Genomic DNA, 24,961 nt, shown 5'->3' on the forward strand with positions numbered 1-24,961 from the left:
AGAGAGCGGGAAAACTAGTGCTCTCTGGCTTTATAGTGGTCGTATCCTGTACATGGACAAACCCCTAATCCAGCTCCTTGCCTGCTCCAAAAACCAATTCAAATTCAAATTGAATCCAATCCATGGTCCCCACACGAGAGACATAACCAGATCTGAGCCAAAAGGCAGAGCAGATACTCCATTTGATCTTAACCAAAAGACCCAGGGGAAATAAAATTCTCATAATACAGGTCAGCCATGACACCCATTTCCAGGGATTTATTTATTTTTAAATCATGAAACAACTCGGCAAAAGCAGAAAATCTTGCAATGCAGAAGCCGGTCTGGTGTGCGTCTCCAGCTTCCAGTCAATGCTTTAATTATTTACGCAGGCAGAAAATTAGTCATTGAACTGTCAGAACAGGAGTGAATTTCGAAACCCACACACAGGCTCTGGGAAACTACCCCCATCATTCGTCTCCGTGACTGCTGGATCGGCCCCTTCGCAGTTTGATTGCTGCTCACAGAGGGGGGGCAAAGGAAAACAAAGGGCACAGCCTCCTGTCGTTGGGCGCACGTTTGTTGACTCGATCGCCAGGACGAGCTCGGCAACAGGATAAAGCTGTTGCCGGGGCAAAGTCCGTATGCAAATCTCGCAGGTTCAACTGGAACTCTTTTTTTTTACACTTTGGACTTCCTCAAAGCGAGAGGAGACTCGCTGGGCAGGGACACACCTGGAGGCTGAAGCAATCAGATATCCTCTCAGGTACTGGATTTAAACTTGTTTTCAGTCTGATGATGGGGGGGGGGGGGGGGGGTAGATTGGCAGCACCAGCTCCAACTGAGAGGAATGGGCTAAACAATGTGCCGGGTTCTGACCTGACAGTCACACCGGGCTGGCTGGGTTACCGGGAAAAGTCCCCACTGACACTGTGACCCTCACCCAGGAGCTGCTGTGTCCCCATCAGCTCCAGCACTTTCCAGACTGACCTTTCATTTCAGCCCCCCGGGTGTCTGTGACCCCGACCAGAATATTATGTCCTGTGGTAAGGAGGACGGTCTGGTCCTGTTGGAGCAGTCATTCCTCACAAGGTTGTGGTTTCAAATTCCACTCCAGTGAGGGAGAGGGGGGGAGGGGAGGGGGGGGGGCAGGGGGGAGGGAGGGGAGGGGGGGGGGGCAGGGGTGAGGGAGGGGAGGGGAGGGGGGGGGGCAGGGGTGAGGGAGGGGAGGGGGGGGGCAGGGGTGAGGGAGGGGAGGGGGGGGGCAGGGGTGAGGGAGGGGAGGGGGGGGGCAGGGGTGAGGGAGGGGAGGGGGGGGGGGCAGGGGTGAGGGAGGGGAGGGGGGGGGCAGGGGTGAGGGAGGGGAGGGGGGGGGCAGGGGTGAGGGAGGGGAGGGGGGGGGCAGGGGTGAGGGAGGGGAGGGGGGGGCAGGGGTGAGGGAGGGGAGGGGGGGGGCAGGGGTGAGGGAGGGGAGGGGGGGCAGGGGTGAGGGAGGGGAGGGGGGGCAGGGGTAGGGGAGGGGGGGCAGGGGTGAGGGAGGGGAGGGGGGGGCAGGGGTGAGGGAGGGGGGGCAGGGGTGAGGGAGGGGGGGCAGGGGTGAGGGGAGGGAGGGGGGGGCAGGGGTGAGGGAGGGGGGGCAGGGGTGAGGGAGGGGGGGCAGGGGTGAGGGAGGGGGGGCAGGGGTGAGGGAGGGGCGGCAGGGGTGAGGGAGGGGCGGCAGGGGTGAGGGAGGGGGGGCAGGGATGAGTGAGGGAGGGGGGGCAGGGGTGAGTGAGGGAGGGGGGGGCAGGGGTGAGGGGGGAGGGGGCAGGGGTAAGGGAGGGGGCAGGGGTGAGGGAGGGGGGGGAGGGGGCAGGGGTGAGGGAGGGGGGAGGGGGCAGGGGTGAGGGAGGGGGCAGGGGTGAGGGAGGGGGGCAGGGGTGAGGGGGGGGGCAGGGGTGAGGGAGGGGGGCAGGGGTGAGGGAGGGGGGAGGGAGGGGGGAGGGGGGCAGGGGTGAGGGAGGGGGGGCAGGGGTGAGGGAGGGGGGGCAGGGGTGAGGGAGGGGGGGCAGGGGTGAGGGAGGGGGGGGGCAGGGGTGAGGGGGGCAGGGGTAAGGGGGGGCAGGGGTGAGGGAGGGGAGGGGGAGCGGTGAGGGAGGGGGGGGCAGGGGTGAGGGAGGGGGTGCAGGGGTGGGTGAGGGAGGGGGGGCAGGGGTGAGTGAGGGAGGGGGGGCAGGGGTGAGTGAGGGAGGGGGGGCAGGGGTGAGTGAGGGAGGGGGGGGCAGGGGTGAGTGAGGGAGGGGGAGGCAGGGGTGAGTGAGTGAGGGAGGGGGGGCAGGGGTGAGTGAGGGAGGGGGGGGCAGGGGTGAGGGAGGGGGGAGGGGGCAGGGGTGAGGGAGGGGGCAGGGGTGAGGGAGGGGGGGAGGGGGCAGGGGTGAGGGAGGGGGCAGGGGTGAGGGAGGGGGCAGGGGTGAGGGAGGGGGGGCAGGGGTGAGGGAGGGGGGGCAGGGGTGAGGGAGGGGGGCAGGGGTGAGGGAGGGGGGGCAGGGGTGAGGGGGGGCAGGGGTGAGGGAGGGGAGGGGGGGCAGGGGTGAGGGACGGGAGGGGGGGGCAGGGGTGAGGGGGGGGCAGGGGTGAGGGGGGGGCAGGGGTGAGGGGGGGGCAGGGGTGAGGGAGGGGGGGCAGGGGTGAGGGAGGGGGGGGCAGGGGTAAGGGAGGGGGGGCAGGGGTGAGGGAGGGGGGGCAGGGGTGAGTGAGGGAGGGGGCAGGGGTGAGTGAGGGAGGGGGGGGCAGGGGTGAGGGAGGGGGCATGGGTGAGGGAGGGGGCAGGGGGGAGGGGGCAGGGGTGAGGGAGGGGGGGAGGGGGCAGGGGTGAGGGAGGGGGGGAGGGGTGAGGGAGGGGGGGAGGGGGCAGGGGTGAGGGGGGGGGCAGGGGTGAGGGAGGGGGGGGCAGGGGTGAGGGAGGGGGGGGCAGGGGTGAGGGAGGGGGGGCAGGGGTGAGGGAGGGGGGGGCAGGGGTGAGGGAGGGGGGGCAGGGGTGAGGGGGGGGGCAGGGGTGAGGGAGGGGGGGCAGGGGTGAGGGAGGGGGGGCAGGGGTGGGGGGGGCAGGGGTGAGGGAGGGGGGGCAGGGGTGAGGGAGGGGGGGGCAGGGGTGAGGGATGGGGGGGCAGGGGTGAGGGATGGGGGGGCAGGGGTGAGGGAGGGAGAGGGGCAGGAGGGAGAGGGGGCAGAATGGAGAGGGGCAGGAGGGAAAGGAGGCAGAAGGGAGGGGTGCAGGACGGAGAGGGGTGGGTAGGACGGAGAGGGGTGGGCAGGTGGGAGGGGGGATAGGAGGGAGTGGGGTGGGTAGGAGAGGCGAGGCAGATGGGAGGGGGCAGAAGGGAGAGAGGGCAGGAGGGAGAGGGGGCAGGAGGGAGAGGGGGCAGGAGGGAGAGGGGGCAGAAGGGAGGGGTGCAGAAGGTAGATGGGGTCAAGAGGGAGCAGAAGGGAGAGGGAGCAGAAGGGAAAGGGGGGCAGCAGGCAGAGGGGGGCAGAAGAGACGGAGGGCAGGAGGGAGAGGGGGGTAGGAGGGAGAGGGGAGGCAGAAGAGAGGGGGCAGGAGGGAGAGAGGGGGCAGGAGGGGGCAAGGGGGACAGGAGAGGCAGAGGGAGGGGGCAGGAGGAAGAAGGGGCAGGAGTGAGGGAGAGGGGTTCAGGAGTGAGGGGAGGGGGGTCAGGAGTGAGAGAGAGGGGGGCAGGACTGAGGGAGAGTGGTACAGGAGTGAGGAAGAGGGGGGGGCAAGAGTGAGGGAAAGGGGGTAGGATGTTGGGAGAGAGGGGCAGGATGGAGGGGGAAAGGGGGCAGGGTGGAGGGGGGGAGAGAGGACCGAAGGGGAGAGGGGCACGGCCAAAACGGGCAGGACCGAGGGGGGGAAGACTGAGGGGAAGAGGGGGGCAGACCGAGGGGAGATGGGGGCAGACCCGAGGGAGAGGGGACAGACTGAGGGGGCAAAGGGGGGCAGGACTGAGGAAGAGGCGGGCAGGACTGAGGAAGAGGTGGGGGCAGGACTGAGAGAGGGGGGGGGGCAGGACTGAGGAATTGGGGGGGAGGACTGAGAGAGAGGGGGCAGGACAGAGGGGGAAAGAGTGGGAAAGTGGTACAGGACTGAGGGAGAGGAGGGCAGGACTGAGAGTGAACCACAGTCTGTGCAAGTGCCAAATTCAATGACTGGTTGCTGTAGCATGGCTGTGTGTGGATATAAAAGATTATCCCACTATTAGGGGCACTACATGCTGATTAAGGGCAGGAGCATATCCCCCCGCTGGAGCAGGAAAAATAAAACAAATTTTATTGCACATAACATGGACCAAAGTATGAACCCAAAACTAACATCACAACCTTTGGAGAGGTGGTCACACTCTTGGGGGTGATGTGCATGTTCCATGTAATTCTGGTGTTGTGATTGCTATAGACTGTTTCAGTATTATGGTCGCTGTGGATTGTTCCCAGTACTCCCACTTACAGTGGACTGTTCCCAGTACTCCCATTTACTGTGGACTGTTCCCAGTACTCACACTTCCTATGGACTGTTCCCAGTACTCCCACTTACTGTGGATTGTTCCCAGTACTCCCACTTACCGTGGACTGTTCCCAGTACTCCCACTTACCGTGGACTGTTCCAGTACTCCCACTTCCTGTGGACTGTTCCCAGTACTCCCACTTACTGTGGACTGTTCCCAGTACTCCAACTTACTGTGGATTGTTCCCAGTACTCCCACTTACTGTGGACTGTTCCCAGTACACCCACTTACTGAGGATTGTTCCCAGTACTCCCAATTCCTGTGGACTGTTCCCAGTACTCCCACTTACTGTGGACTGTTACCAGTACTCCCACTTACTGTGGACTGTTCCCAGTGATGTGTTATGTACTCTGGGATAACACAGGCTGCAACTGGATGCAGCTTTAACCAATAGACACTCCAGACCTTGAAGCTAGTTCAATCTGATTTATTGAACCAGTAGCACAGTTAGCACAGTTCTCTATGAGTTTGACTCTCTGCTAACCTAAGTGTGGTTACTCTGTCTGACTGAACCAGACTAGCTCTTAGCCATGTGCTGGAGGTGTGATGCTGTACATACACCCTGACTCACTCTGTAGATGTTCATCAGTGGAAAGAGGCGGAGTGTGAGTGCCTCGTGCCTTTTATAGTGAGATACCGCCCCTGAGTGTCCTGCCTGCTCATTGGTCATGTCCTGTTCTCTGTGTTCATTAGCTGCCTGTCTGTATATCATTATCTGCAAGTCTGCAGATCATGACATCTCCCCTTTTCTTTTATGTTTTGTTGGCACATTGAACATACTTACATGTGGTGGCATATATGAACATATTTACAAGCGGTGGCATATGTGAACATATTTACATGTGAAGGAGGGAGAGGGGTGCAGGAGGGAGAGGGGTGCAGGAGGGAGAGGGGGGACAGGAGGGAGAGGGGGACAAGAGAGGGAGAGGGGGGCAGGAGTGAGGGAGAGGAGTTCAGGAGTGAGGGAGAGGGGGTTCGGGAGTGAGGGAAAGGGGGTCAGGAGTGAGGGAGAGAGGGCAGGACTGAGGGAGAGGGGGGCAGGAGTGAGGAAAAGGGGGGCAAGAGTGAGGGAGAGGGGGGTAGGACGTTGGGGGAGAGGGGCAGGATGGAGGGGGGGCAAGTCGGAGGAAGAGAGAGGGGCAGGACGGAGGGGGAGAGGGGGAAAGGGGGCAGGGTGGAGGGGGAGGGGAGAGGACGGAAGGGGAGAGGGGCACGACCGAAACGGGCAGGACCGAGGGGGGGAAGACCGAGAAGGAGAGGGGGGAAGACTGAGGTGAAGAGGGGGCAGACCGACGGGGAGAGGGGGGCAGACCCGAGGGAGAGGGGACAGACTGAGGGGGAAAGGGGGGCACGACTGAGGAAGAGACGGCAGGACTGAGGATGAGGGGGGCAGGACTGAGGAAGAGGGGGACAGGACTGAGGAAGGTGGGGGCAGGACTGTGAGAGAGGGGGGGCAGGACTGAGGAATTGGGGGGGGAGGACTGAGAGAGAAAGGGAAGGACAGATGGGGAGAGAGTGGGAAAGTGGTACAGGACTGAGGGAGAGGAGGGCAGGACTGAGGGAGAGCCACAGTCTGTGTGTGGTGATACACCACTGTACTTCCCTACCATTGTACATAGTATATAATAGTTGTGCGTAACGTGGCCCTGTAATACTGTGTATTGTACTGTAGCTCTGCAGAGGTTCGGTCACTGGTAGGTAACCCGACCTGGCCACGGAGAGCTCCGCCTTAGCCACTCCCCCGGGAGTTACGTATAAGAACCCTCTTCTGGGACCGGCCCCATTCTGTCTGGGGTCGTGTGTGTCGGGTAAGCCTCCCATGTAGTATATTAAAGCCTTAGTTAAAGTCTCACATGTCTTTGTGGTTCTTGACGCTTAGTGCATCACTGTGCAAGTGCCAAATTCAATGACTGGTTGCTGTATCATGGCTGTGTGTGGATATAAAAGATTATCCCAGTATTAGGGGCACTGCATGCTGATTAAGGGCAGGAGCATATCCCCCCGCTAGAGCAGTGAAAATAAAACAAATTTTATTGCACATAACATGGACCAAAGTATGAACCCAAAACTAACATCACAACCTTTGGAGAGGTGGTCACACTCTTGGGGGTGATGTGCATGTTCCATGTAATTCTGGTGTTGTGATTGCTATGGACTCTTTCAGTATTATGGTCGCTGTGGATTGTTCCCAGTACTCCCACTTACTGTGGACTGTTCCCAGTACTCCCACTTACTGTGGTCTGTTCCCAGTACTCCCACTTACTGTGGACTGTTCCCAGTACTCCCACTTACTGTGGACTGTTCCCAGTACTCCCACTTACTGTGGTCTGTTCCCAGTACTCCCACTTACTGTGGACTGTTCCCAGTACTCCCACTTACTGTGGACTGTTCCCAGTACTCCCACTTCCTGTGGACTGTTCCCAGTACTCCAACTTATTGTGGATTGTTCCCAGTACTCCCACTTCCTGTGGACTGTTCCCAGTACTCCCACTTACTGTGGACTGTTCCCAGTACTCCCACTTACTGTGGACTGTTCCCAATACTCCCATTTACTGTGGACTGTTCCCACTACTCACACTTCCTGTGGACTGTTCCGAGTACTCCCACTTCCTGTGGACTGTTCCCAGTACTCCAACTTACCGTGGACTGTTCCCAGTACTCCCACTTCCTGTGGACTGTTCCCAGTACTCCCACTTCCTGTGGACTGTTCCCAGTACTCCCACTTACTGTGGACGTTCCCAGTACTCCCACTTACTGTGGACGTTCCCAGTGATGTGTTATGTACTCTGGGATAACACAGGCTGCAACTGGATGCAGCTTTAACCAAAAGACACTCCAGACCTTGAAGTTAGTTCAATCTGATTTATTGAACCAGTAGCACAGTTAGCACAGTTCTCTATGAGTTTGACTCTCTGCTAACTTAAGTGTGGTTACTCTGTCCGACTGAACCAGACTAGCTCTCAGCCACGTGCTGGAGGTGTGATACTGTACATACACCCTGACTCACTCTGCAGATGTTCATCAGTGGAAAGAGGCAGAGTGTAAGTGCCTTGTGCCTTTTCTAGTGAGATACCACCCCTGAGTGTCCTGCCTGCTCATTGGTCATGTCCTGTTCTCTGTGTTCATTAGCTGCCTGTCTGTGTCTGTCTGTATATAATTATCTGCATGTCTGCATATCATGACATCTCCCCTTTTCTTTTATGTTTTTTGACACATGGGAACATACATGTGGTGGCATATATGAAAATATTTACAAGCGGTGGCATATCATAGAATTTACAGTGCGGAAGGAGGCCATTCGGCCCATCGAGTCTGCACTGGCTCTTGGAAAGAGCACCCTACCCAAGGTCAACACCTCCACCCTATCCCCATAACCCAGTAACCCCACCCAACACTAAGGGCAATTTTGGACACTAAGGGCAATTTATCATGGCCAATCCACCTAACCTGCACATCTTTGGACTGTGGGAGGAAACCGGAGCACCCGGAGGAAACCCACGCACACACGGGGAGGATGTGCAGACTCCGCACAGACAGTGACCCAAGCCGGAATCGAACCTGTGACCCTGGAGCTGTGAAGCAATTGTGCTATCCACAAGGCTACCGTGCTGCCCCTTATGTGAACGTATTTACATCTGAAGACAGCTGTCTAATGTGAGAAAACAGAACATAGCAAACAAAACAAATGTTCATAAGTCCAGTCTCTGGGGCTTGCGTCGGATCCTTGTCGACCGCCGGAGAGGTGGTGGTGGGGACGAAGGCGCCTTGGCAGGCGGGATGGAAGCCTGACTGGTGGCCTCGTAGTTCGAGGTATCAGGAGGTGGCAAAATAACGGACGGAAACGGAGAAGAAAGCGGTTGCGGGCAGGCGACTTTGCGCAGTGCCCTTCTGTTTCGTCGCACAATAGAACCATCAGCCATACGTACAACACACGAGCGGGGCGCAGCCTGTCGAACAACGACAGCTGGAGCAGACCAACCACCATCCGCTATCTTGATCCTGACAGTGTCTGCCGGGGATAACACGGGCAGATCGGTGGCATGAGCATCATAGCCCTGCTTTTGCTGGTTTCGGAGCTGCTGCACCTTCTGCAGCACCGGGAGGTGATCCAGGTTGGGCAAGTGTATGGCTGGAAGTGTTGTCCGCAGGTCCCTGTTCATCAGGAGTTGAGCCGGCAACATGCCGGTGGACAGTGGGGTCGCCCTGTACGCAAGCAGTGCGAGGTAGATGTCAGAAGCAGAATCCGCGACCTTGCAGATGAGCTGTTTCACAATGTGCACCCCTTTTCCAACCTATATGTGCAATAATGTGGACCAGAGGCCTATGATCTGTCTCGACAGTGAATGTCGGCAGGCCGTAGACGTAGTCGTGAAACTTGAGAATGCCAATGAGAAGACCCAGGCATTCCTTCTCTATTTGCGCATACCTTGTTTCGGTGGGCATCATGGCCCTCGATGCGTAGGCTACCGGTGCCCAGGATGAAATGTCATCACGTTGAAGCAGCACCCCACTGATGCCATCCTGGCTCGCATCTGTCGAGATCTTCGTCTCCCTGTCTGGGTCGAAAAATGCCAAGACGGGTGCAGTGGTGAGCTTGGCTTTCAGCTCCAACCACTCTGCCTGATGTGCTGTCTTCCACTCAAATGGCAGTGGACTTTTTCACCAGGTTTTGTAGGGCCGTGGTGTGTGAGGCCAGGTTTGGGATGAACTTGCCCAGAAATTTGACTATGCCCAGGATGCGCAACACCGCATTCTTGTCTTCAGGGACCTTCATGGCTTCGATGGCCTTGACCTTGTCTGTGTCCGGCCGCACACCCTGCTGAGAGATCTGGTCACCTAGGAACTTGAGTGTCGACATGCCAAAACAACATTTGGACCTGTTCAGCTTCAGGCCATTGGCATGGACACGGTGGAACACCTGCTGGAGACAGGAAACATGCTCTTCAGGGGTTGTGGACCATATGATGATGTCGTCCACGTACACACAAACCCCTTCAATGCCCTCCATCATCTGCTCCATGATGCGATGGAAGATCTCCGATGCCGAGACAATGCCAAACGGCATGCGATTATAGCAGAATCTGCCAAACGGTGTGTTGAAGGTGTAGAGCTGGATTTGCCAAAATCCATGTGACGCATCTAACTTGGTGAAAAAACGTGCGCGTGCCACCTCACTGGTTCCTCCCACTTCGGGATGGGGTAGTTTCAGGCATTATATTCTGATTGAGATCCTTGGGATCAATGCAGATGCGCAGGTCTCCCGAAGGCTTTCTAACACATACCATCGAGCTGACCCAGTCAGTCGGTTCGGTTACCTTGGAAATGATGCTCTGTTGCTGAAGATCCTTGAGTTGTGCCTTCAGGTGCTCCCTCAGCGAAGCCGGGACCCGGCGTGGTGCGTGGACCACTGGCTTGGCATCAGGTCGTAGCAGAATCTTGATCGATATGGCAGCATGCCCATCCCGTCGAACACATCCGGATACTGAGCGAGGATGTTGTCAATGCCGGCCTGAAGATCCACATTGGAGGATGTTGTGTAAACCCACTGCATGAGGTTCAGCTGCTTGCAGGCATGCGCGCCAAGTAGGGATGCCCTGTGTGGCTTGAGAATTTCAAAACGTAACCGTGCATGGGTGCTCCGGTTGGAGACGAGTAGATGGCAGGATCCCAGTGCCGTGATGGCATTTCCGTTGTAGTCCAGGAGCCTGCAGGCTGCTGGAAGGACCTTGGGGGGCTTCTTGATGCATTTGAAATCTGCCTGTGAGAGGAGGTTGGCAGAAGCACCTGTGTCCAGCTTAAACTGGATGGAGCAGTGGTTGACCTGCACCACCGCACGCCATTCATCCGCAGAATCCACAGCGAGGATGGATTGAATTTGTGATGAGTTGGATGTGGCATATTCACATTTGGTAATGATGCCCACACAGTAGGCGGAGTCCAGGCATTCTTCCTCTGGATCCGTTGTGCTGCCAGGATCAGAATCCTGTAATCGTTGTTGCACACTCTGAACGCGCCATCATCGGAATTGGGAGCGTTGGCCCCTGACTGGTGGTGCAGACCTGCACAAGGCTGCATAGTGTCCAGGCTTCCTGCAGTTTAAACATCGCCTGCCTCTTGCAGGGCAGTGTTTCTTGAAGTGGTTGCCGCAGTTCGAGCACGTCATGACGTCGGCGTCCTGACGCTCCGCGCATCGTTGCACATGCGCAGTGCGGGTGTCGGCCGCTTTGTTATCCCGTTCACATCGAGCATGCGTGGGGCCCCGGGAAAAGCGCGCAAAATGGCCGCTTTCATTAATGCTTGAGGCGCTGCATCCGGGAGATGGCCGGCACACTCTCTGCCTCGTGGCAGGCAAGTTTCTCATTTTCAGCCGATTTGTACTGGGCCAGCGGTTTTTGGCGTGCTCATGCACTGTGCATGTTCCAATCGCGACTGGCAGGGTCATATGCTTGATTTTCAGTAGCTGCTCTCTCAGAGGATCAGAGTGAACTCCAAAAACGATTTGGTCTCTGATCATGGAGTCAGCAATATCACCAAAGTTGCAAGACAGCGCTAGCAGGCGGAGGTTAGTTAAGAAGGAGATGAAAGATTCATCTTTACCTTGTAGACGCTGTTTGAACATGTAACGCTCGAAGATTTCATTGGTGTCCACTTCACAGTGACTGTCAAACTTGTACAGAATGGTCTGAAACTTTGTCTTGTCCTGGCCTTTGGTGAAGTACTTGAGAGGAAAAGCGCGATCTTCCTTGCATCAGACAAACTCTCGAGGTCTGAAGCTTCGATGTACAGCAGAAACTTTTGCTTGAATGTCCACCAGTTGGCACTGAGATTGCCGGAGGTCCTGAGCTGGGAGGAGCCTGAATCTCCGACATGATGCCGGGATACATTCGCTGGTCGTCATGGAACGGACTGAGGTAAACCACCTAGATTAAGCAGTCTCCTGGTAGCATGATGTGTTATGAAATCTGGGATAACACAGGCTGCAACTGGATGCAGCTTTAACCAAAAGATACTCCAGACCTTGAAATTAGTTCAATCTGATTTATTAAACCAGTAGCACAGTTCTCCGAGTTCTCTGCTAACCCAAGTGTGGTTACTCTGTCTGACTGAACCAGACTAGCTCTTAGCCACGTGTTGGAGGTGTGATACTATACATACACCCTGACTCATTCTGTAGATGTTCATCAGTGGAAAGAGGCAGAGTGTGAGTGCCTGGTGCCTTTTATAGTGAGCTCGCAGCCCTGAGTGTCCTGCCTGCTCATTGATCATGTCCTGTTCTCTGTGTTCATTAGCTGCTGTCTGTGCCTGTCAGTATATCATTATCTGCACGTCTGCATATCATGACACCCAGTACTCCCACTTGCTATGGACTGTTCCCAGCACTGTGATCACTGTGGAAAGTTCCCGGTACTGTGATCACTGTGCGCTGTTCCCAGTACTGTGAACACTGTGGACTGTTCCTGGTACTGCGATCACTGTGGAATGTTCCCGGTATTGTGGTCACTGTGGACTGTTCCCGGTACTGTGGTCACTTTGGACTGTTCCCAGTACTGTGGTCACAGTGGACTGTTCCCGGTACGGTGCTCACTATGGACTGTTCCCGGTACTGTGCTCACTGTGGACTGTTCCCGGTACTGTAATCACTGTGGAAAGTTCCCGGTACTGTGGTCACTGTGGAAAGTTCCCGGTACTGTGCTCACTATGGTCTGTTCCTGGTTCTGTGGTCACTGTGGACTGTTCCCGGTACTGTGGTCACTGAGGGCAGTTCCCGGTACTGTGGTCACAGAGGGCTGTTCCCGGTACTGTGGTCACTGCTGAATGTTCCCGGTACTGTGGTCACTGTGGACTGTTCCCGGTACTGTGGTCACTGTGGGCTGTTCCCAGTACTGTGGCCACTTTGGACTGTTCCCGGCACTGTTGTCACTGCGGACTGTTCCCAGTACTGTGGTCACTGTGGGCAGTTCCCGGTACTGTGGTCACTGTGGGCAGTTCCCGGTACTGTGGTCACTGTGGGCAGTTCCCGGTACTGTGGTCACTGTGGACTGTTCCTGGTACTGTGGTCACTGTGGACTGTTCCTGGTACTGTGGTCACTGTGGACTGTTCCTGGTACTGTGGTCACTGTGGGCAGTTCCCGGTACTGTGGTCACTGTGGCCTGTTCCTGGTACTGTGGTCACTGTGGACTGTTCCCGGTACCGTGGTCACTGTGGGCAGTTCCCGGTACTGTGGTCACTGCGGACTGTTCCCAGTACTGTGGTCACTGTGGGCAGTTCCCGGTACTGTGGTCACTGTGGGCATTTCCCAGTACTGTGCTCACTGAGGGCTGTTCCCGGTACTGTGGTCACTGCCGAATGTCCCCGGTACTGCGGTCACTGTGGACTGTTCCCAGTACTGTGGTCATTGCGGATTGTTCCCGGGACTGTGGTCACTGCGGACTTCTCCCGGTACTGTGGACTGTTCCCAGTACTGTGGTCACTGTGGACAGTTCCCGGTTCTGTGGTCACTGCGGACTTATCCCGGTACTGTGGTCACTGTGGGCAGTTCCCAGTACTGTGGTCATTCTGGATTGTTCCTGGTACTGTGGTAACTGTGGGCAGTTCCCGTAACTGTGGTCACTGTTGACCGTTCCCGGTACTGTGGTCACTGCGGAATGTTCCCAGTACTGTGGTCATTGCGGATTGTTCCCGGTACTGTGGTCACTGTGGGCAGTTCCCGGTACTGTGGTCACTGTGGGTTGTTCCCGGTACTGTGGTCACTGTGGACTTATCCCGGTACTGTGGTCACTGTGGACTGTTCCCAGTACTGTGGTCACTGCGGACTTATCCCGGTACTGTGGTCACTGTGGGCAGTTCCCAGTACTGTGGTCATTCTGGATTGTTCCTGGTACTGTGGTAACTGTGGGCAGTTCCCGTAACTGTGGTTACTGTTGACCGTTCCCGGTACTGTGGTCACTGCGGAATGTTCCCGGTACTGTGGTCACTGAGGGCAGTTCCCGGTACTGTGGTCACTGTGGACTGTTCCTGGTACTGTGGTTACTGTGGACTGTTCCCGGTACTGTGGTCACTGTGGGCAGTTCGCGGTACTGTGGTCACTGTGGACTGTTCCTGGTACTGTGGTCACTGTGGACTGTTCCTGGTACTGTGATCACTGTGGACTGTTCCCAGTACTGTGGTTACTGTGGACTGTTCCCGGTACTGTGGTCACTGTGGGCAGTTCGCGGCACTGTGGTCACTGTGGACTGTTCCTGGTACTGTGGTCACTGTGGACTGTTCCTGATACTGTGGTTACTGTGGACTGTTCCCGGTACTGTGGTCACTGTGGGTAGTTCCTGGTATTGTGGACACTGCAGACTGTTCCCGGTACTGTGGTCACTTTGGATTGTTCCCGGTACAGTGGTCACTGTGGGCTGTTGCCGTTACTGTGATCACTGTGGACTGTTCCCAGTACTGTGGTCACTGTGGACTGTTCCCGGTACTGTGGTCACTGCGGAATGTTCCCGGGACTGTGGTCACTTTGTACTGTTCCCGGTTCTGTGGTCACTGTGGACTGTTCCCGGTACTGCGGTCACCGTGGGCAGTTCCCGGTACTGTGGTCACTGTGGACTGTTCCCGGTACTGTGGTCACGCTGGACTGTTCCCGGTACTGTGGTCACGGTGGACTGCTCCCGGTACTGTGGTCACACTGGACAGTTCCCGGGAGATGGCCGGCACACTCTCTGCCTCGTGGCAGGCAAGTTTCTCATTTTCAGCCGATTTGTACTGGGCCAGCGGTTTTTGGCGTGCTCATGCACTGTGCATGTTCCAATCGCGACTGGCAGGGTCATATGCTTGATTTTCAGTAGCTGCTCTCTCAGAGGATCAGAGTGAACTCCAAAAACGATTTGGTCTCTGATCATGGAGTCAGCAATATCACCAAAGTTGCAAGACAGCGCTAGCAGGCGGAGGTTAGTTAAGAAGGAGATGAAAGATTCATCTTTACCTTGTAGACGCTGTTTGAACATGTAACGCTCGAAGATTTCATTGGTGTCCACTTCACAGTGACTGTCAAACTTGTACAGAATGGTCTGAAACTTTGTCTTGTCCTGGCCTTTGGTGAAGTACTTGAGAGGAAAAGCGCGATCTTCCTTGCATCAGACAAACTCTCGAGGTCTGAAGCTTCGATGTACAGCAGAAACTTTTGCTTGAATGTCCACCAGTTGGCACTGAGATTGCCGGAGGTCCTGAGCTGGGAGGAGCCTGAATCTCCGACATGATGCCGGGATACATTCGCTGGTCGTCATGGAACGGACTGAGGTAAACCACCTAGATTAAGCAGTTTCCTGGTAGCATGATGTGTTATGAAATCTGGGATAACACAGGCTGCAACTGGATGCAGCTTTAACCAAAAGATACTCCAGACCTTGAAATTAGTTCAATCTGATTTATTAAACCAGTAGCACAGTTCTCCGAGTTCTCTGCTAACCCAAGTGTGGTTACTCTGTCTGACTGAACCAGACTAGCTCTTAGCCACGTGTTGGAGGTGTGATACTATACATACACCCTGACTCATTCTGTAGATGTTCATCAGTGGAAAGAGGCAGAGTGTGAGTGCCTGGTGCCTTTTATAGTGAGCTCGCAGCCCTGAGTGTCCTGCCTGCTCATTGATCATGTCCTGTTCTCTGTGTTCATTAGCTGCTGTCTGTGCCTGTCAGTATATCATTATCTGCACGTCTGCATATCATGACACCCAGTACTCCCACTTGCTATGGACTGTTCCCAGCACTGTGATCACTGTGGAAAGTTCCCGGTACTGTGATCACTGTGCGCTGTTCCCAGTACTGTGAACACTGTGGACTGTTCCTGGTACTGCGATCACTGTGGAATGTTCCCGGTATTGTGGTCACTGTGGACTGTTCCCGGTACTGTGGTCACTTTGGACTGTTCCCAGTACTGTGGTCACAGTGGACTGTTCCCGGTACGGTGCTCACTATGGACTGTTCCCGGTACTGTGCTCACTGTGGACTGTTCCCGGTACTGTAATCACTGTGGAAAGTTCCCGGTACTGTGGTCACTGTGGAAAGTTCCCGGTACTGTGCTCACTATGGTCTGTTCCTGGTTCTGTGGTCACTGTGGACTGTTCCCGGTACTGTGGTCACTGAGGGCAGTTCCCGGTACTGTGGTCACAGAGGGCTGTTCCCGGTACTGTGGTCACTGCTGAATGTTCCCGGTACTGTGGTCACTGTGGACTGTTCCCGGTACTGTGGTCACTGTGGGCTGTTCCCAGTACTGTGGCCACTTTGGACTGTTCCCGGCACTGTTGTCACTGCGGACTGTTCCCAGTACTGTGGTCACTGTGGGCAGTTCCCGGTACTGTGGTCACTGTGGGCAGTTCCCGGTACTGTGGTCACTGTGGGCAGTTCCCGGTACTGTGGTCACTGTGGACTGTTCCTGGTACTGTGGTCACTGTGGACTGTTCCTGGTACTGTGGTCACTGTGGACTGTTCCTGGTACTGTGGTCACTGTGGGCAGTTCCCGGTACTGTGGTCACTGTGGCCTGTTCCTGGTACTGTGGTCACTGTGGACTGTTCCCGGTACCGTGGTCACTGTGGGCAGTTCCCGGTACTGTGGTCACTGCGGACTGTTCCCAGTACTGTGGTCACTGTGGGCAGTTCCCAGTACTGTGCTCACTGAGGGCTGTTCCCGGTACTGTGGTCACTGCCGAATGTCCCCGGTACTGCGGTCACTGTGGACTGTTCCCAGTACTGTGGTCATTGCGGATTGTTCCCGGGACTGTGGTCACTGCGGACTTCTCCCGGTACTGTGGTCACTGTGGACTGTTCCCAGTACTGTGGTCACTGTGGACAGTTCCCGGTTCTGTGGTCACTGCGGACTTATCCCGGTACTGTGGTCACTGTGGGCAGTTCCCAGTACTGTGGTCATTCTGGATTGTTCCTGGTACTGTGGTAACTGTGGGCAGTTCCCGTAACTGTGGTCACTGTTGACCGTTCCCGGTACTGTGGTCACTGCGGAATGTTCCCAGTACTGTGGTCATTGCGGATTGTTCCCGGTACTGTGGTCACTGTGGGCAGTTCCCGGTACTGTGGTCACTGTGGGTTGTTCCCGGTACTGTGGTCACTGTGGACTTATCCCGGTACTGTGGTCACTGTGGACTGTTCCCAGTACTGTGGTCACTGCGGACTTATCCCGGTACTGTGGTCACTGTGGGCAGTTCCCAGTACTGTGGTCATTCTGGATTGTTCCTGGTACTGTGGTAACTGTGGGCAGTTCCCGTAACTGTGGTTACTGTTGACCGTTCCCGGTACTGTGGTCACTGCGGAATGTTCCCGGTACTGTGGTCACTGAGGGCAGTTCCCGGTACTGTGGTCACTGTGGACTGTTCCTGGTACTGTGGTTACTGTGGACTGTTCCCGGTACTGTGGTCACTGTGGGCAGTTCGCGGTACTGTGGTCACTGTGGACTGTTCCTGGTACTGTGGTCACTGTGGACTGTTCCTGGTACTGTGATCACTGTGGACTGTTCCCAGTACTGTGGTTACTGTGGACTGTTCCCGGTACTGTGGTCACTGTGGGCAGTTCGCGGTACTGTGGTCACTGTGGACTGTTCCTGGTACTGTGGTCACTGTGGACTGTTCCTGGTACTGTGGTTACTGTGGACTGTTCCCGGTACTGTGGTCACTGTGGGTAGTTCCTGGTATTGTGGACACTGCAGACTGTTCCCGGTACTGTGGTCACTTTGGATTGTTCCCGGTACAGTGGTCACTGTGGGCTGTTGCCGTTACTGTGATCACTGTGGACTGTTCCCAGTACTGTGGTCACTGTGGACTGTTCCCGGTACTGTGGTCACTGCGGAATGTTCCCGGGACTGTGGTCACTTTGTACTGTTCCCGGTTCTGTGGTCACTGTGGACTGTTCCCGGTACTGCGGTCACCGTGGGCAGTTCCCGGTACTGTGGTCACTGTGGACTGTTCCCGGTACTGTGGTCACGCTGGACTGTTCCCGGTACTGTGGTCACGGTGGACTGCTCCCGGTACTGTGGTCACACTGGACAGTTCCCGGAACTGTGGTCACGCTGGACTGTTCCCGGTACTGTGGTCACGGTGAGCATTTCCCGGTACTGTGGTCACTGTGGGCAGTTCCCAGTACTGTGGTCACTGTGGACTGTTCCCGGTACTGTGGTCACTGAGGGCAGTTCCCGGTACTGTGGTCACTGTGGACTGTTCCCGGTACTATCGTCACTGTGGGCTGTTCCCGGGACTGTGGTCATTGCGGACTGTTCCCGGTACTGTTGTCACTGCGGAATGTTCCCGGAACTGTGGTCACTGAGGGCAGTTCCCGCTACTGTAATCAGTGCTGATTGTTCCCGGTACTGTGGTCACTTTGGACTGTTCCCGGTTCTGTGGTCACTGTGGGCAGTTTCCGGTATTGTGGTCACTGCGGACTGTTCCCTGTACTGTGATCACTGTGGACTGTTCCCGGTATTGTGGTCACTGTGGGCAGTTTCCGGTACTGTGGTCACTGCGGACTGTTCCCGGTACTGTGGTCACTGTGGGCAGTTCCCGGTACTGTCGTCACTGTGGGCTGTTCCCAGTACAGTGGTCACTGTGGACTGTTCCCGGCACTGTGGTCACTGTGGGTTGTTCCCGGTACTGTGGTCACTGTGGACTGTTCCCAGTCCAGTGGTCACTGTGGACTGTTCCCGGTACTGTGGTCACTGTGGGCAGTTCACGGTACTGTGGTCACTGTGGGCTGTTTCCGGTACTGTGGTCACTTTGGACTGTTCCCAGTACTGTGGTCACTTTGGACTGTTCCCGGTACCGTTGTCACTTTCGACTGTTCCCTGTCATGTGGTCACTGTGGGCAGTTCCCGGTACTGTGGGCAGTTCCTGGTATTGTGGTCACCGCGGACTGTTCCCGGTACTGTGGTCACTTTGGCCTGTTCCCGGTACTGTGGTCACTGTGGACTGTTCCCCGTACTGTGCTCACTGTGGGCAGTTCCCGGTACTGTGGTCACTGCGGACTGTTCCCGGTACTGTGGTCACTCTGGTCTGTTCCTGGTACTGTGGTCACTGTGGACTCTTCCCAGTACTGTGGGTAATTTAGGACTGTTCACGGGAGTGTGGTCATTGCGGTCTGTTCCCGGCACTGTGGTCACTGTGGGCAGATCCCGGTACTGTGGTCACTGCGGACTGTTCCCGGCAGTGTGGTCACTGCGGAATGTTCCCGGTACTGTAATCACTGCTGATTGTTCCCGGTACTGTGCTCACTGTGACGGTTCCCGGTACTGTGGTCACTGTGGAAAGTTCCCGGTACTGTGCTCACTGTGGACTGTTCCCGGTTCTGTGGTCACTTTGGACTGTTGCCTGTCATGTGGTCACTGTGGGCAGTTCCCGGTACTGTGGGCAGTTCCTGGTATTGTGGTCACTGCGGATTGTTCCCGGTACTGTGGTCACTGTGAACTGTTCCCAGTACTGTGGTCACTGCGGAATGTTCCCGGTACTGTGGTCACTTTGGAATGTTGCCGGTACTGTGGTCACTGCGGACATGTCCCGGTACTGTGGTCACTGCGGGCAGTTCCCGGTACTGTGGTCACTTTGGACTGTTCCCGGTTCTGTGGTCACTGTGGACTGTTGCCGGTACTGTGCTCACTGTGGGCAGTTCCCGGTACTGTGGTCACTGTGGACTGTTGCCGGTACTGTGCTCACTGTGGGCAGTTCCCGGTACTGTGCTCACTGTGGGCAGTTCCCGGTACTGTGGTCATTGTGGGGAGTTCCCGGTACTGTGTCACTGTGGGCATTTCCCAGTACTGTGGTCACTGTGGACTGTTCCCGGTACTGTGGTCACTGTGGGCATTTCCCAGTACTGTGGTCACTGTGGACTGTTCCTGGTACTGTGGTCACTGCGGACTGCTCCCGGTACTGTGGTCACTGCGGACTGTTCCTGGTACTGGGGTCACAGTGAGCAGTTCCCGGGACTGTGGTCACTGTGGGCTGTTCCCAGTACTGTGGTCACTTTGGACTGTTCCCGGTACTGTGGTCATTGTGGGGAGTTCCCGGTACTATCGTCACTGTGGGTGTTCCCGGGACTGTGGTCATTAAGATCTGTTCCCGGCACCGTGGTCACTGCGGAATGTTCCCGGTACTGTGGTCACTGAGGGCAGTTCCCGGTACTGTGGTCACTGAGGGCTGTTCCCGGTACTGTAATCACTGCTGATTGTTCCCGGTACTGTGTCCACTGTGGACTGTCCCTGCTACTGTGGACTGTTCCCGGTGCTGTGGTCACTGCGGACTGGTCCCGGTACTGTGGTCACTGTGGGCAGTTCCCGGTACTGTGGTCACTGTGGACTGTCCCTGCTACTGTGGACTGTTCCCGGTGCTGTGGTCACTGTGGGCTGTTTCCGGTACTGTGGTCACTGCGGACTGTTCCCGGTACTGTGGTCACTGTGGGCAGTTCCCGGTACTGTGGTCACTGTGGACTGTCCCTGCTACTGTGGACTGTTCCCGGTGCTGTGGTCACTGTGGGCTGTTTCCGGTACTGTGGTCACTTTGGACTGTTCCCGGTCATGTGGTCACTGTGGGCAGTTCCCGGTCATGTGGTCACTGTGGGCAGTTCCGGGTATTGTGGTCACTGTGGCCTGTTGCCGGTACTGTGATCACTGTGGACTGTTCCCGGTACTGTGGTCACTTTGGACTGTTACCGGTACTGTGGTCACTGTGGCCTGTTGCCGGTACTGTGATCACTGTGGACTGTTCCCGGTACTGTGGTGACTGTGGGCATTTCCCAGTACTGTGGTCACTGTGGACTGTTCCTGGTACTGTGGTCACTGTGGGCATTTCCCAGTCCTGTGGTTACTGTGGACTGTTCCTGGTACTGTGGTCACTGCGGACTGCTCCCGGTACTGTGGTCACTGTGGACTGTTCCCGGTACTGGGGTCACAGTGGGCAGTTCCCGGTACTGTGGTCACTAAGGGCAGTTCCCGGTACTGTAATCACTGCTGATTGTTCCCGGTACTGTGCTCAGTGTGGACTGTTCCTGGTACTGTGGTCACTGTGGAAGGTTCCCGGTACTGTGCTCACTGTGGACTGTTCCCGCTACTGTCGTCACTGTGTGCAGTTCCCGGTACTGTGGTCACTGCGGACTGTTCCCGGTACTGTGGTCACTGTGGGCAGTTCCCGGTACTGTGGTCACAATGGGCAGTTCCCGGTACTGTGGTCACTGTGGACTGTTCCCGGTATTGTGGTCACTGTGGACTGTTCCCGGTGCTGTGGTCACTGTGGGCTGTTTCCGGTACTGTGGTCACTTTGGACTGTTCCCAGTACTGTGGTCACTTTGGACTGTTCCCGGTCATGTGGTCACTGTGGGCAGTTCCTGGTACTGTGGTCACTGTGGGCAGTTCCTGGGATAGTGGTCACTGCGGACTGCTCCCGGGACTGTGGTCAGTTTGTACTGTTCCCGGTTCTGTGGTCACTGTGGGCAGTTCCGGGTACTGTGGTCACTGTGGTCAGTTCCTGGTATTGTGGTCACTGCGGACTGTTCCTGGTACTGTGGTCACTTTGGACTGTTCCTGGTATTGTGGTCACTGCGGACTGTTCCTGGTACTGTGGTCACTGTGGGCAGTTTCCGGTACTGTGGTCACTGCGGACTGTTCCCGGTACTGTGGTCACTGTGGTCAGTTCCTGGTATTGTGGTCACTGCGGACTGTTCCTGGTACTGTGGTCACTTTGGACTGTTCCTGGTATTGTGGTCACTGCGGACTGTTCCTGGTACTGTGGTCACTGTGGGCAGTTCCCGGTACTGTGCTCACTGTGGGCAGTTCCCGTAACTGTGGTCACTGTGGGCAGTTCCCGGTACTGTCGTCACAGTGGACTGTTCCCAGTACAGTGGTCACTGTGGACAGTTCCCGGTACTGTGGTCACTGCGGGCAGTTCACGGTACTGTGGTCACTGTGGGCTGTTTCCGGTACTGTGGTCACTTTGGACTGTTCCCAGTACTGTGGTCACTTTGGACTGTTGCCTGTCATGTGGTCACTGTGGGCAGTTCCCGGTACTGTGGGCAGTTCCTGGTATTGTGGTCACTGCGGATTGTTCCTGGTACTGTGGTCACTTTGGCCTGTTCCCGGTACTGTGGTCACTGTGGGCTGTTGCCGGTTCCCAGTACTGTGGTCACTGTGAACTGTTCCCGGTACTGTGGTCACTGCGGAATGTTCCCGGTACTGTGGTCACTTCGGAATGTTGCCGGTACTGTGGTCACTGCGGACATGTCCCGGTACTGTGGTCACTGCGGACATGTCCCGGTACTGTGGTCACTGTGGGCAGTTCCCGGGACTGTGGTCACTTTGGACTGTTCCCGGTTCTGTGGTCACTTTGGACTGTTCCCGGTTCTGTGGTCACTGTGGACTGTTGCCGGTACTGTGCTCACTGTGGGCATTTCCCAGTACTGTGGTCACTGTGGACTGTTCCCGGTACTGTGGTCACTGTGGGCATTTCCCAGTACTGTGGTCACTGTGGACTGTTCCTGGTACTGTGGTCACTGCGGACTGCTCCCGGTACTGTGGTCACTGCGGACTGTTCCTGGTACTGGGGTCACAGTGAGCTGTTCCCGGGACTGTGGTCACTGTGGGCTGTTCCCAGTACTGTGGTCACTTTGGACTGTTCCCGGTACTGGGGTCACTGTGGGCAGTTCCCGGTACTGTGGTCATTGTGGGGAGCTCCCGGTACTATCGTCACTGTGGGTGTTCCCGGGACTGTGGTCATTAAGATCTGTTCCCGGCACCGTGGTCACTGCGGAATGTTCCCGGTACTGTGGTCACTGAGGGCAGTTCCCGGTACTGTGGTCACTGAGGGCTGTTCCCGGTACTGTAATCACTGCTGATTGTTCCCGGTACTGTGTCCACTGTGGACTGTTCCAGGTACTGTGGTCACTGTGGACTGTTCCTGGTACTGTGGTCACTGTGGAAAGTTCCCGGTACTGTGCTCACTGTGGACTGTTCCCGGTACTGTGGTCACTGCGGACTGTTCCCGATACTGTGGTCACTGTGGGCAGTTCCCGGTACTGTGGTCACTGTGGACTGTCCCTGCTACTGTGGACTGTTCCCGGTGCTGTGGTCACTGTGGGCTGTTTCCGGTACTGTGGTCACTTTGGACTGTTCCCGGTCATGTGGTCACTGTGGGCAGTTCCCGGTCATGTGGTCACTGTGGGCAGTTCCGGTTATTGTGGTCACTGTGGCCTGTTGCCGGTACTGTGATCACTGTGGACTGTTCCCGGTACTGTGGTCACTTTGGACTGTTACCGGTACTGTGGTCACTGTGGCCTGTTGCCGGTACTGTGATCACTGTGGACTGTTCCCGGTACTGTGGTCACTGTGGGCATTTCCCAGTACTGTGGTCACTGTGGACTGTTCCCGGTACTGTGGTCACTGTGGGCTGTTCCCAGTACTGTGGTCACTTTGGACTGTTCCCGGTACTGGGGTCACTGTGGGCAGTTCCCGGTACTGTGGTCATTGTGGGGAGCTCCCGGTACTATCGTCACTGTGGGTGTTCCCGGGACTGTGGTCATTAAGATCTGTTCCCGGCACCGTGGTCACTGCGGAATGTTCCCGGTACTGTGGTCACTGAGGGCAGTTCCCGGTACTGTGGTCACTGAGGGCTGTTCCCGGTACTGTAATCACTGCTGATTGTTCCCGGTACTGTGTCCACTGTGGACTGTTCCAGGTACTGTGGTCACTGTGGACTGTTCCTGGTACTGTGGTCACTGTGGAAAGTTCCCGGTACTGTGCTCACTGTGGACTGTTCCCGGTACTGTGGTCACTGCGGACTGTTCCCGATACTGTGGTCACTGTGGGCAGTTCCCGGTACTGTGGTCACTGTGGACTGTCCCTGCTACTGTGGACTGTTCCCGGTGCTGTGGTCACTGTGGGCTGTTTCCGGTACTGTGGTCACTTTGGACTGTTCCCGGTCATGTGGTCACTGTGGGCAGTTCCCGGTCATGTGGTCACTGTGGGCAGTTCCGGTTATTGTGGTCACTGTGGCCTGTTGCCGGTACTGTGATCACTGTGGACTGTTCCCGGTACTGTGGTCACTTTGGACTGTTACCGGTACTGTGGTCACTGTGGCCTGTTGCCGGTACTGTGATCACTGTGGACTGTTCCCGGTACTGTGGTCACTGTGGGCATTTCCCAGTACTGTGGTCACTGTGGACTGTTCCCGGTACTGTGGTCACTGTGGGCATTTCCCAGTCCTGTGGTCACTGTGGACTGTTCCTGGTACTGTGGTCACTGCGGACTGCTCCCGGTACTGTGGTCACTGCGGACTGTTCCCGGTACTGGGGTCACAGTGGGCAGTTCCCGGTACTGTGGTCACTGTGGGCTGTTCCCAGTACTGTGGTCACTTTGGACTGTTCCCGGTACTGTGGTCACTGTGGGCTGTTCCCAGTACTGTGGTCACTGAGGGCAGTTCCCGGTACTGTAATCACTGCTGATTGTTCCCGGTACTGTGCTCAGTGTGGACTGTTCCTGGTACTGTGGTCACTGTGGAAGGTTCCCGGTACTGTGCTCACTGTGGACTGTTCCCGCTACTGTCGTCACTGTGTGCAGTTCTCGGTACTGTGGTCACTGCGGACTGTTCCCGGTATTGTGGTCACTGTGGACTGTTCCCGGTGCTGTGGTCACTGTGGGCTGTTTCCGGTACTGTGGTCACTTTGGACTGTTCCCAGCACTGTGGTCACTTTGCACTGTTCCCGGTCATGTGGTCACTGTGGGCAGTTCCTGGTACTGTGGTCACTGTGGGCAGTTCCTGGGATAGTGGTCACTGCGGACTGCTCCCGGGACTGTGGTCAGTTTGTACTGTTCCCGGTTCTGTGGTCACTGTGGGCAGTTCCGGGTACTGTGGTCACTGTGGTCAGTTCCTGGTATTGTGGTCACTGTGGTCAGTTCCTGGTATTGTGGTCACTGCGGACTGTTCCTGGTACTGTGGTCACTTTGGACTGTTCCTGGTATTGTGGTCACTGCGGACTGTTCCTGGTACTGTGGTCACTTTAACTGTTCCCGGTACTGTGGTCACTGTGGCCTGTTGCCGGTACTGTGATCACTGTGGACTGTTCCCGGTACTGTGGTCACTGCGAATGTTCCCGGTACTGTGGTCACTGTGGGCATTTCCCGGTGCCGTGGTCACATTGGACTGTTACCGGTACTGTGGTCACTGCGGACAGTACCCGGTACTGTGGTCACTGTGGGCAGTTCCCGGTACTGTGGTCGCTTTGGACTGTTCCCGGTTCTGTGGTCACTGTGGACTGTTGCCGGTTCTGTGGTCACTGTGGACTGTTCCCGGTACTGTGGTCACTCTGGACTGCTCCTGATACTGTGGTCACTGTGGACTGTTCCCGGTACTGTGGTCACTGCGGACTGTTCCTGGTACTGTGGTCACTGTGGGCAGTTCCCGGTACTGTGGTCACTGTTG

General features: G+C 56.6%; 1 protein-coding gene across 1 annotated transcript in view; it reads left to right on the plus strand.

Annotated features, from left to right (window-relative positions):
- Positions 1-384: 384 nt before the first annotated feature.
- Positions 385-24,961, plus strand: part of LOC140394208 (uncharacterized) — a 67,062-nt gene continuing 42,485 nt past the window's right edge. Inside the window, exon 1 of the mRNA XM_072481197.1 lies at positions 385-745. The gene's annotated coding sequence lies outside the window, so the exon portion shown is untranslated. The remainder of the gene's footprint in view (positions 746-24,961) is intronic.

Source organism: Scyliorhinus torazame, chromosome 17 (assembly GCF_047496885.1).
Source record: "Scyliorhinus torazame isolate Kashiwa2021f chromosome 17, sScyTor2.1, whole genome shotgun sequence".
NCBI lineage: Eukaryota > Metazoa > Chordata > Chondrichthyes > Carcharhiniformes > Scyliorhinidae > Scyliorhinus > Scyliorhinus torazame.